Below are 13,727 nucleotides of genomic sequence, written 5' to 3'. Positions count from 1 at the left end.
TCATGTATTGTAGATAACCAGTATTTCTGCTTACAGACATTACAACAACACTATATCACAGAAATGAACCGATAAATAGCACCCAAAAGGCAAAATGTATCCAATGGCATGGAAAATAAAAAAGGGAAAAACATATATTGAGAAGTTGTCTCGACACTTGAGGGACACAAAGACTTTCCATCACATCTGAGTTGAAAATGAAAAGATAACATAAGAACATGTTTTAAGCGTTACCATCAAGCACGTTCCAAATATCTAATGATAGTGGTGGTTGGCGGGGGTGAGGAATCTAAATTGCAATTTTATTTCGCGTCCATGCTCAATCCTTCACTCTTGTCGTGGGACTCTACATCATTTCTGTACACACACGTCTCCCAGAAATGAATTCTGAAATTAAATTCAGGGACACACGTCCAGCGGCCAGTGTTAACAGATCAATCAGTTGGCCAAACAGCAGGAGGGGGCCCGCTGGACGCCTCTGAAGACCAATCAGAAATCTAGGTTCGGCCCGTCTGAGTCGATAGCTTAGGTCCAGGGCCGCCCCGGTTACGGTCGAGGCAAGACACACTGCCAGACTGATGGACAGACAGCCGCAGTCCATCCCTGGGCTCCGTATAGATTAAAGCCAGCTTCTGTGAGCCTATAGTCGCGGTGCGGTGATTGTGCCTGCAGGGCCTATAGGCCCCAAGGGGGGGCTGGGCTTTACACTAGGAGGGGGGAGGAGCGAGGGATGGAGTGGACATCCAGCCCAGGGACCGTGACCCCTTTGACCTTGCCAGAAGGGCAGCAAATGTTTCCGAGCTGATTAGCGCTTCCCCAGCAGAGCACACTCGCTCACTGTTAACCCTTTGGAATCAGGTGTTGGAGGAAATCCAGAAAATATGTCATTCAAATATTTTCTGGGAAGAATATAGAGCATGGATTAAATGAATTTATAATAAATGTCCAAGAGGTTTGAACCTTCTCGCACTGTTTCATGAACATACATAAAACATCAACACACTGTATGTTACCAGAGGTTAGAAGTAACTAAGAGCTGCATTTGAGTTTGAGGTAAGTTTACTTTTTATACTTCTTCTTATGTCTTTAGCTCTGGGGGTGATATTATACATTTTATTCAACCACATTGTTTCACAGCTATAGTTTGCTGATTTATTTTACTTGACTTTGCAGATTATGTGACTCTTCTCATCAAATCATCAAATATGATGCATTTTTATAGACTAACATTATCCAAATAATAACAAAGATAAAATCTCCATCTCAACATCAAAATTCTACTTAGATCTTAACGTATAAATATTTAATAATATCATAATACAACACTCCATGAAACGTCCATTGTGCTTTATTGAGTACTTTCAGTTTTAACGCTGACGTACGTTTTGCTGATGAGGTAAGGTACGTTTTATTGGTGTGCCACCTTTCAACAACCGGCCAATGGCCAGCCAAAGTGCTGTGCATGAGACAGAAAAAAGGCATTAAAATGAGACACAAAAGAAGCAGAAAGCAAAATAAAAGATACATAAAAAGGATGTCAAGAGCTAAATATGATTTAAGTTTTAAGCCTAGATTCAAAAGATCCGAGAGTTTGGAGCAGACTGTTGCAGAATATTTTACTTGTGGTGGAGCATTTATACACTGTGGTACGGTTTATTATTTTTTACCTAAGGCTGTGAATACTTCTTCCACCACTGTATAATCTAGAGTAAAAGAACCTGACTGTAACTAACAGCAGTGGATGAATTTCCAAGCAGGGATGGAATTTCTTAAACAACCACAAGGGGGCGATAAGTAGCCACGGAATGAGCACCGAGAATGAGGTCCTCAGAGATTAACTCCTGCTGCCGCATGTCATGACAAGCATCTTCTTTCTCATGCATGCCTTAATCAGCTCATACAGTTGGCCTCCACACTGTACACAATTTAAAAAGCATGCGATCCTCCTAAACAGCCAACACGAGGCTATTCAACTTGTCTTTTGAGAGACACTGCAGCAGAGTCAACAGTATTGATCCGAATAAGGAATGATAAAAGGAGGGGAGAGGCTGAGAGCAGGTGGTAGCGGGGCAGCAGATTCAGGGATTTAGTCACTCACTGGGTATGTATGGTCAGCGCTGCCGAGCGGCGAGGGGGACCGATACCTACTCGAAACAGATGCTCAAAGCAATGGGATGTGCCCCCATTGTGATCAGAGTGGACAGCTGAATTGTTTACCACCAAAGGGCCCTTTTCTTCAGCGGCAGGCCCGCGCACAATGGGGGCCCCCACCGCACTGACACACTGAGGATTTCTGCAGGGGGAAGCAGGGGAGGGTGGGGAGGGTAGTGCATCGAGGGACAGGGGGTTTATAGGGTGAGCCTCTGTCCGTACCCCCTTTTTTCTTTCTCTGTGCTCAGATGGACCTCTCTGCACCCCCCCCCTCTCACCAACTCCTCCACAAAGCCCCCCTAAAGCTACCGCAGGGCAGGGGTTTAAATGTCACGCTTGGCCATCAGAGCGCCCAGCCCCCGGCTCGTGTCTCCTGGGGGAAGCACGCCAAGAGACAGGGAGAGGGAGAGAGGAAAGCTAAGGGGAGGGAGACACTTGCCCTTGCCCCATTGTCCATTACGATAGGCATGAGCTGCTAACTGACTCCAAATCAAGTGTATCCTCTCGCCACGCGCCCTAGCCTTGTCCTGCTCTTGCTCAAACACAAAGGCCCTCTGTGTTTTTGTTTTTTTTTCAACTATCCATAGGTGAATAGCAGCTTTGGTCATGGTATGTTTGACAGAGCAGCTTAAAGGAGGCTGCAGAGTCTAAATTCAGCTGGCCACCGGGCTGAATGATAAACACAGTTTGTCATCCTGAGACGCTCGAGATCCGTCCACATTGCACTCCGGTGAGCTCTTACATGACAAAAATCAATGCTAACTTTTTGCGTTCAGTCACATAAGAGGGACTTGGAAACGTTAAAGCGGGTAGAGAGGGGGGGATGAAGTGTGGGGTGACAAAGTGTCAAGCTGAAATACAAGTACAGGACGAAATATACGAGCTGCCGGCCAACTTTATCCCAGCCCAAGGTCCTGGCCCGTACTTAACCCACCCAACAAGATTGAGTGTTTTATGTATCTATTTGTTCTAAATAGTGCCACACTTGACCTTGAGTCAAGATGTGTGTGCTCACTGCCTGGCCTGGGAATCATCCCTCCTGTCAGGGACAGGAGGGAGTGACCTTGAACCGCCGACGCGCAGGCGTAGCTGAGTGCACAAACTCATTTAACTCCTAGGTTTGTTATCGACATGCTGTAATCGTTAACATTATGGATGATGAATAACTACTGACTGCCGTATACCTGCGCAATTCGTCGCCAGTGCCATGCAGACTGGGGGCCCCGGCAACGGTAGACACGGCACGCTGATGGTCAGGTGACTGGAGGGCCACATCACTTAGACTTGTTTTTCCATCCAATCATAGCAACAACTCATCAAGAGATGCCAGCAAAGCACAGCGAGGTGCTTAAGGACATAGATCACTCCTGTGCTTTACGCTTTTTCTTTCCTTTTTTTAGCACACATACCTCTACGTGTACTCAGGAACACTTAACCTCCAGCATCAGCTGTTCAGGCATCTGCAGTGTGTATTTTTTTTTTCTCTCCCTCTGACTCTGTATTGATCGTTGTAAATGGGTGAATTTACTGTAGTTTCTAGAAAAAAATCCCACAGAAAATGGACAAAGAAATTATTATGGTCAACGTTGCCAGAGCTTGAGGCATGAATTCGAAATTTTAGGAGTTTGAACACTAAAGCAATTAGTGGTTAAGTATTCATGAAGTAATTTGTGAGAGTGGCACAGAATAAGCACTAAAAATGTGAGGGTGTTTTTCTAGTTATAGTACACTGAGGGCTCTGTTAGGAAAGAAACAGTATCTCATCAGTTCCCTTTATTTATCTATATCTATATTATCTATATTTTAAGCTGCAGTGATAACTGACTTGGTAAATTGAGACAGTTTTGACTAGAAGACCATACCGTCTTCAGCAATTATCCAAACAGAAGTGAGTTAATGACATCCTGATTCATTCCAGCTACACGAATTTAAAGGAAATTAAAAATATATAATTCAAAGTATGCCAGAAAACGAATGAGCAAATAATGAATCTTCACTTATTGTCTTTAACCTTAATTACTAAAGGGGTGTGACAAATAATCAATAACGCGATATGTCATGATTTGTCCTGTGAGATGGTATCGATACCGGGTGTTGCTAAACGTTCCCGTGTCATACTAAGGTGGAAGGTTTTTCCTTCTTTGAACCTTAAACTTTCTCACTTTCTTGTAGAAACTTAGTGACACTCAAGACATACTCTGCTCCATATACTCTGTGTTTTTTCCCCCTATGAATCCAGAGTATGCAAATATTTTTATGGACAAAGATGTTTCCTTCTTCACTGAAACGTCCATTCTCAGTGTTTTCCCACATCACATTTCTGTAGGTTTCATATTAGACTGCGGTCAGCTTTTCAAACTAGTTGTTATGTCAGAAAATCATCTCGCCCATACACGTCTTAACTGAGGACAAAGACAGTTTCTCCCCTTCAGCAGATGAATATAAAAACAGCCGTCTGGTGTCAAACTCTGCACATGCATCATTCTGGACGGTGAAGGTCAGATGTCTAAAGGGAACAATGAGGGATAACACAGTTTTGAGGACATTAACTATTTGTGATTAAATCAGCAATAGAGTCCAATATTGTCAGTTATGAATTAATAACGTTTCAATGCTAAAAAAACAAACTTCTTTAGCTCTGTGTAAGTGTGGTTAGGGTTAGGAAATTCAGATTGGTGCGTTTAGAAACCTAACTTCACCTTTTCTCAACAGAGCCCTATCCACTTCAAATATATACATATGAATAAATATCTGTTTTTGCTTTATGCATTATTTTTGTGAGAGGAATGTAAAAAGGAAGTCTGACTTCTATGTGTCGATATCTGGCTAATAAAAGTGCTTCTGATTCTGAATTTTAGGTGAGAAGCAGATATTGAAAATACATTTTAAGGGACCTTTAAACTTGTGTACTTTGTGTCTATACAACATTGAAATCTTTTTGTCAGTGATAAATATGGTACTAGATTCATGTGTTTATCAGGAGATGATTGTCTTGCGATCTCACATATACCATAATTTTATTATCGTATCATACTGTGTAAATAATGTAATTTCCAGCCATAATAATTAATTCATTTTTTTTGGTGCACACAGCATACAACTTATAACAGATGCATCGCCCATGTACAGTAACATTTTTTTCTATAATCAACTTCACCAAATTTAAATAAAAAGTACTACATGATGCAATAACTTAGACTTAAATAAAACAGCACTGAAATCTTAAAAAAGACTCGACATTCTTGAAACGCAGAACCGGGTCACTGCAGTCTGGAAGCTTTTCACAGAAGTTTGCAATGGCGCTGAATGTACATCTCATATACAATAACTCAGAGTTTCCACACCAGGTCTTCGGTTTGACCACATACACAATCTGCCGGAGGGAAGAAAAAGTTTGGTATATTTTCCTTGCTCTCTCTCAGACGGCCTTGGGAGTTTGACTTTTGCCCTGCCAGTGTTTTCCTCCTCTCTAGGCTTTGAGGGCTTTTCATCTCGCCAAGGTGCAAGGGCAGCCACTTTCTCTCCTCTCCCAGCCCCTTCTTCCCATCCAGCATGCACATACATGCGGATTTCCATTTTAGCCATAGCAGTGAGATTAGCAGCTCCACCACCCCAAGGCTGGCTTAAGACAGGGAGGGCAGACATCCAGCAGTGTTGGTGGGATGCGTGCGGGGGAGATGATCCCTGAAGACTTGTTTGAGGCCGCTGTGGAGGATGAAACCTCAAAACGCACATGTGGTTGTTTAGGATGAGCTTGTGTTGTGAAGTATCAATTTGTTGTCAACTTCATGCCCCCACATACAGCTAGCTCTGCACTGCATGTGAAAAAAGACACATGTAAAAGTGTTGACTACTACTGTACTGTAGATTTGAATGAGTTTGAATTTGAATGGTTTGATTAAGTTGAAACTCTTGACACTACAAGATATATATTGGTATGAATAGAGGCGGTTATAGGTGACTCAAAAGTGCCAGTACTTATTTAAATGTTTAAATAGTGCTGTCATTTCTTTGTCCTTTCGTCCTCCTCTAATCATTATTAATGAACTGGAGCAGAACACACATCACTTTCTCCGCACCAGAAAAGAAAAAAACCTGCTTTAAACCAATTGTAAAAGATTTAATGAACCACTTTATTTTTTTATTTGCCCAGGTTTTGACCTATCAATTTCTGAGATACCTGTCTACATTTTTAAACTATTTAGCTGAATCCAATTTCATTTGTGGTTCTTAAAGCACTGAAATTGCACTTTAAAAAATTTATCACAACATTTTTTTTTCTTTTCCAGAATCTGTGCCCCCCTTTCCAAAATGTTTTAATAGGGGCTATTTTTTCAGCACACGCAAACAAAATCCCTTTTCCATGCATGTACCATGAATCTTAAAACTTATTAGAGTGAGCTGACACTTCAAGTCGCCATTGGGTTATTGCTATATCTCTGAGAATTATGCACTGTTCTATTTTAAATACACACCAAAACCTGTAAACCACATATTAAATTGAAAAGCTCTCGGCAGAGCAGGATTACACATAGGCCTGTACAGTGAAACCATAATGGTAGGACATCGGGCCGTTTGACCACAAACATCCAACGAGCCCCATCAGACGGATGATGCATCCCATGGCATATAGCGTCTGTTACAACTGACCCGTAACATGTGGCCCAACTACAACTAAATTGTGGCTGAATTATTGATACAGTGGCGTCGGCCGCTTTGCAAGTGGGGGCATGAAAGGCAGCCAACATGGGAATGGTCTGCTAATTTTATATGGGAGCCTCAGGGCACATTCCTCCCAGTGAAGACCAAACATATTGACATATGTGTGTAGGGGGAAAGACTGTATATAATATCAGCCTGATGCTGAAAGAGAAAAATGGACAATGTGACTCTCCATATAGTTTGGTACCTTCAGTCTACATGTGTTGTGTTTCCCCATTTTCTGTAAATATGGCTATACAATCTAAGAATGTGAGTGCTGAGATGATGCATGTATGGACAGCTTGGCAGGTTGGAGTAAAAATGTATGCAATATCCTTTTCTCTTTTGCTCTCCTGCTTTTAAGATTGCTCCCCAGGAATCATTACAGCTAAACTGTCTGTTTCACATTCATTTGTCAGTGTAATATCAATACTGTATGGAGAAATGGCGAGATGAATTGTGATGTATGGGATCAAGTCGTTTAGAAGGGGTATACCGGGGTGTGGAGGTGGGGGCTGTTCGCTGCTAAGCCAAGGTTGTTGACCGTCAGTGAGCTGGCCGGCTAATTTCTCCAGAAGTGTCCAAAAGCCTTTGTGTCCTCAGTGCACTTTTATTTCCACCTCTCTCTTGGAATTGTGATGACCGTGCCTCGGGGCGACAGAGACACCTTGAGGAGTGCCCACCTTTAAATCCGCTGCTCCATGACTTCAACCATGACCCCTCGCTGGAGGGATCCCTCAGGCGAGATTTAAACGAGCTCCCCCAGGTCTGAGCGGCGGCTCCTCTATTCACAGTCCCGTTTTTTTTTTAAAAGACATGAATTGGCCCTCTGTGATGGTTGATTGTAAAAAATTATTTGAATTAAAAAGAGAAGATTTAGATAAATTGATATTAAAACTTACATATGTGGGTAAATGTGCCATGACATGTACATATGAAGACTGTGCCAGAGAAAAGAAAAGGGCTGACAGAAGGAATGCTGAGGCCCCCTGCAAGCCCCTTTTCTTTCTTTCTTTCTTTCTTTCTTTCTTTCTTTCTTTCTTTCTTATTCATAAAATAAAAGGGATCCCCTGTGCTGAAAATACAAAAACACATTTACTGTATTTACATGTCACCAGATTCCAGAGGGTTTTCTTTTATTTTCATCATCTTTTTTTCACATTTCTCATTAAATACTATTCCTCACATTTTTTACAATTCTTCTCTCCCTCTCTCTCTCTCTCTCTTGCTATTATGGAGGACGAATGGCGAGAAAAGCATACAATATACAGGCTATTGATCCACGCCCATCACTGCAGAAAAAAAGTCAGTTCAGGGGGTGAGGGGGTGGGGGTGCGGAGGGGGGGGACTGGACACAGCGATCGATAACCTACTCTATCAGCCGTTTCCATGGCAACCGACCGAGCAAGGACAGAGGGCTGCCATGCATTTTGCACCTGTCTATTTCATATACCTATTGTGATAATGAAAGTGTCAGGGAAAATGAATGCAAAGGTGACGTGGCGCTCCAGCCCCAGCGTCAACTTCCACAATTAAAGAAATTACATAAAGGTTAATAGCTTGCTGGAAAAGAGAGGTGAAAAATGGGAGCAAGGGCCAGGGGGATTCTGGGGGGATTTTGGTGACCTCCTCCTTTTCCCTGCTGTGGGTTGAAGGATGCTCGAAGGCAAACTAGGTTGCAGCAAATCCGGGTGTCTGGGTTCTGGGTTATTTTCAGAAAAACATGCACAGATGACAGTTAGAAATCGGCAGTTGTTTCCTGACAGTGGAGATGGGGCCTCTTTTGTGGTTGACCCCAATTTGGAGGTCGAGCAAGCATGATCAATGTGCTGGCCATTAGCTCACCATGAGCAACTGTAGGCACAAGAGCGGAGAAATATAGCTGGGTACGTACAGAAAAAAGGAGTGAGGAATGAAGGGAGGGAGCGGCGCTGCTGGTTCGAGGTGAACCGAAGCTTTCTTCAGATCAAAACCCAGCAGGCCGAGCCAGACAGACTGTCAGGAGAACTTGACACCCAGACAATCACTGAATCTCCGTCTGTCTGACTGTGGTGGGCATTGAACTTCCAACCCGCTTTGAACCAGAGGCTCGTTGGCTCCAGAGCCTTGGCGCTGGAGCTGGGTCGGCCCTAAGTGAAGGGGATGGATATCATGATCTGAGGCCTGTGTTGATCATGTGCCGTATTGATCGCCAATCGAAACTACTGCTGAAAACGCAGGATTGAGAGAGAGAGAGAGAGAGAGTGCGAGAGACAGAGTGGGAGGAAAGGCAATCAGCTGTGGCTTCTTGCTACGGTCACTGGCCCTGTATCAGGCTGCTGTGGTCGCCAACACTGCTGCAGAGGAGGAAATGGCGGTTTCAGAAAGTGTCGTACACCCTGAGTGCCTCGCATTCATATCTTTGAGGGTTCCCCCCTCTGTACTGGTGTATTCTTGTCTATTGTCATCGATGCAGCAGTCATGAATGTCAAATCACAAACCGCAATGGATTTACTTGAATGACAGCAGAGTGAAACACGAGCACTAACGCAGCATGTCGGCGAGTGGCAAGCTGCACCACTGTGGACAACACAGCGGTCGTCCTCTAGCACCAGAGGCACTCTGTGTTTTGTGAGCTGTGACAGTGAGCTATTGATGGGCACGTGGCTCTGCAGTGTTGTTCAGGGGCCACTGGTCACTGCACTGACCTTTGACACTCTATCCAAGCACCGGCCTTCATTGTTAGGGGAGAAGGAGGAAGAAAGAGGAGCAGGAGGAAGAGGGAGAAGGGGGGGGGGGTGACCTTAGGTTGTTGTGTTTGGATTCTCCCTCCCCCATAGCCTCACCCCTCCCATCCCATCCCAACACCTCCATCCATCCCTCCCCCCTTCCCTCCCCCCCGCCCTCCCTCCCACACACACACACACACTCCACCTTATGCCGATCAATGACAGTTTCATGTGGCTTCTCTGGGCCTGCAGTGACGTGTGTCCTATTGATTTATCGACATTACTCCAGGCAAGCGAACCCAGAAGCCCCCTTTCTCAGTAGGCAGCCAGGCTCCAGCCCAGCAGAGGCGTACCTCCCCCTGTGCCGGGTGGGCCCATGCCAAGTCATCCAACTGTACCAGTCTCTCTGGAAGCAGCAGCGCATTAGCTGCACACAACCGAACAGTATTTCGTGTGGATGCATGTCTGCGTATGTCACTGAGAATGCTTTTAAGCATCAAGCCCCCCCGCCTCTCTCTGCCCCTCTACTTTCTGTCTGTCCCCCCTCTTCTCCCCTGCACTCCATGGGACATGTAATGGGGACAATGAGTGAGACACCCTGACACTCACAAACACATTTACTGTCGCCTCCGATTTCCAGAGGCGACTATTCCACTTTTATGGTTAAAAGGTTCTTTTCTTTCGTCCGTGTCAATGTCATGCCTCTGTGGCCATCGTTCACCCTCGTGGCTATTGCTCTCATCTGCCCCTCTTCCTATCTTTTACTGGGGTGGGGGTGCAAATCAGACAAGCCCATCCTTTTACACTCTGCCCCCACCCCCCCAGGCTCCCCTATGTCCAGTGAAAGGCCAGTGGATTCATGGAGGGGAGGGGTAGAGGGCAGCTGGACACTCCCTGTGGCCTGGCTAGCCACTGATGTGGGGGTCGTAGAGGAGGAGGAGGGGGGGGATCCAAAACCATTAGGATGGGACTGCTGCGATGGCAGCTGGCCTCAAAAAAGGAAGAAGGAGGAGGGCGGTCCGGGGAGACTCAGAGATCAGTGACCTGGCCACAGTGTCCAGCTGGGGGGTCATTTCATGGCCCACCTCCAGCCACGTGCTGGATGACCATCTGGGGATCTGGCAAAACCCCTACAACAGAGGTAGCATCATCTTCTTAGTTGTGTGGAGGACAACAACAAAAGTCAAGAAATCTGTCAGCCTAATCTGGAGAGGGGAGAGGGCGGGGGCACTGCAGCTGCCTGTTGTTGTTTGGCATCAAGTGTGGTGCGCATCTGCTGTTTAATGCAATCCAGTGCAGTGTTTGCACCTCACAAGTGATTTGATCTTGTTGATCAATGGCAGATATACTCAATTGCTCTCTTACATTGGGCTGCAGCTTGTTTACCCTAACCCGAATCCTTCAAATACTTCATAGAGCACCAAAAAATAGTGACAAATTCTCGTTTTCTAGAGCTTTACTTTAAACCATCTTCAGATTTCTGGTCTGACCAATAGTCGATCTCCAACAATCATCAATTTACAATGATTTAAAACAGAAAACCAGCAAACAACCAGAGCGTGTTTAGAATATTTTGCTTGATAAATGAAAATAGTTAGTTTTCTGTCAATCGGTTAATCGTATTATTAAATTATAAAGAACATAAAGTGGCAAGATATAAATAATATCCAGTTAATGGTAAAGATGACTGTAGTTTAAAATATCTGTTGGACTGCACCAAAGGTTAAAGGTATTTTTTAAATTTCTCCTCTAAAGTGCAGAAGAGCACACAGGGTCACTCAGTAACCCAGATGGACCGCCAGATTCCCCCCCTTTTTTTAGCTGAGCTGTTCAGTTTGATGGCTCTGATCGGAGAACAGATTAGCACTGGTTTGTTGTCGGTTCTAACCTCTCCTCCTCCTCCTCCCCTCCTTTCTTCTTCCTCCACCTTCTTTCATCCCCCATCCTTTCATCATCCTCTTCTTCTTCCCCGAGCCTTCTGTCTTAAACTGTTTAAGGTGATCGAATTTTGCCCATCCTCCCAACGTGGTCGGAGGGGATCAAGGGTTGCTGACCCCAGCCTGATTGTAAAGGTTGCAGAGGGGAACCTCCATAATAAATAGAGGTCCTGCTAAACAGATTTGACCTTCTTGATATTTCTATGAGCTTAGAAAAATCTCAGTTTTTATTTTTGGGGTTTCTGTAATCCCTTTAACATTTATCATTGTTCTGCTAATGAAAGTGATCTTTGCGTTCATGTCTGATAGGTTTCTAATTAGATTCACATAGACCCATGTGGAAATTATCCAAAGGATGAGCCAAGGGAGGATTGGAGTGGTGGAGTTATTGCTCTCAGAAACACCAGAGTGCTTCAATGTGCTGAAAGAAATTCATAAATGTGGTGGAGGGGTGGGGTGGGCTGCAATTGTGCACCGGTGTAATCTTTGGTCAGCACTTCTTCATGGCCGATACTGCGATAGGAAAGAAATCCTCTTCTGAAATTTGATTAATTGCTGTCTCTCCGCCTCTCAATCCAAACATTGGTGGAAATGAAGGCCGGTTGACAGGACAGATACATCAGCCTCGAGAGCTGCAAGCCCCTGGCAAGCAGAGGCATTTCTTATCCTGTAACAGGATATCCACATACAGTGAGGTGTGGAAAAGTGAGAACTGCATCGTCTTCATTTGGCCATAACAAGGGAGAGGGGGAGGAGGAGGAGTGTAAGGAGGGGAAGGCGAGGGAGAGGGGGAGAGTCAGCCAGCCAGCCAGGCAGGCAGCTCACTAGGTTGGGCCGAGGCGTATCGATTGATTTCCCAATAGCCTCTGGTCCATGAGCGGCGAACCCTGGCCCTGGTTGCTAGGTGACCACACCATCCAAGATGGAGAGTGGGGTGATGAAGGGTGACAGCAGCTCTGAGGGTCAGCGGGGCCACTGGTCATTCTGCAGCCCCTTTGGGACGCTCCGGACATGCAGATAATGCAATGAAACTGGACCTCGGCTCTCGGTGTGGTAGTGGGGGAGACGAGCAAAGCCGGAATATAAAAAAACAATATCAGAGAGAGGAGCGTTGTCCACCATCTTTGTTCTACTCGGCTGTGATCAATGCCGAGTCTGTGAATCGCGTTGTAGCCGCATGCATGTTTATGACATTCATAACGGCAAAATAAAATTGGAAAGCAGCTGTCGTGTCAGTTTTATGGAGATAATGTTTGGTCGCAGAGTTTGAAAAAAAAAAAATAGATTCCTTGAGAAATATTTATCACACCCGTGTCATTTCAAAGGGGCCGTTGACCATATATGAAAATATTGATTTGACAAACAAAAGGGCTATTCAAATAGTCATCGGCCAAAACGTATTGCCTAAATTTGAAGATGAAGGATGTCGTCTTTTCACGGTGACGGTCCTCGTCGCAGTACCAAAGCAATCTACTGAAATATGCAATTTACTAAATCGTAAAAAAAAAAGAAGCTGAGGAATTTATTGTGATAGTTCTGTCAAAATAAATACGCAGCACTGAGATGTTAGGGTCAATAGAAAGGTGTGAATTGTTCATTCTCATTGAATAAAATTAAATGTTTGAAAGAAACTGTTTTATTCCTATTAATGAGATATCTACAGATTTATAAAAGTGGGTTACAAACTGATTAGAGGTGTACCAGCAGAACATTTTACAGCTTTTTTATTCAAGTATGACTCATGACAAGACCTCCCCTCATAAAAGAAATTATATTTTTACATATACAGTCTCCTGTTGTAAATGATCCTTCGATCTGAAAGCAGAATAAACCCTCGGTGAACGCCGGCTCCTCACAAACCATCTGTGATCCGAACAGTACAAAAGAAAAATACTGTAAACATGAACTGGCCATAATCTATATCACATATTCCACAATGATACATGATACCGTGGCGCTTTTCTACATATCGATTGTTCCACTGTGCGAGTGAAAAATGATACGGAGGGCAAAAGAGAAGAAGAAGCAGGAGGAGGAGGAGGAGGAGGAGGAGGAGGAGGAAAAGAAGAAGAAGAAGAGGGGAGGAGGGGGGGTGGATATAAACTGGGAGACAAATGTAAAAGGATCTACATCACACTGTAAGCTCTGCACTGAGAGAAGTTACCAGAAGGCAAAAAAAAAGCACAGAAGGGGGTGGGAGGTTTTGTGTGCGTTTGTGTGTGTGCGTCGG

This window comes from Larimichthys crocea, chromosome XIII (assembly GCF_000972845.2).
Source record: "Larimichthys crocea isolate SSNF chromosome XIII, L_crocea_2.0, whole genome shotgun sequence".
NCBI classification, from domain to species: Eukaryota; Metazoa; Chordata; class Actinopteri; family Sciaenidae; genus Larimichthys; species Larimichthys crocea.
This window is presented reverse-complemented; position numbering follows the sequence as displayed.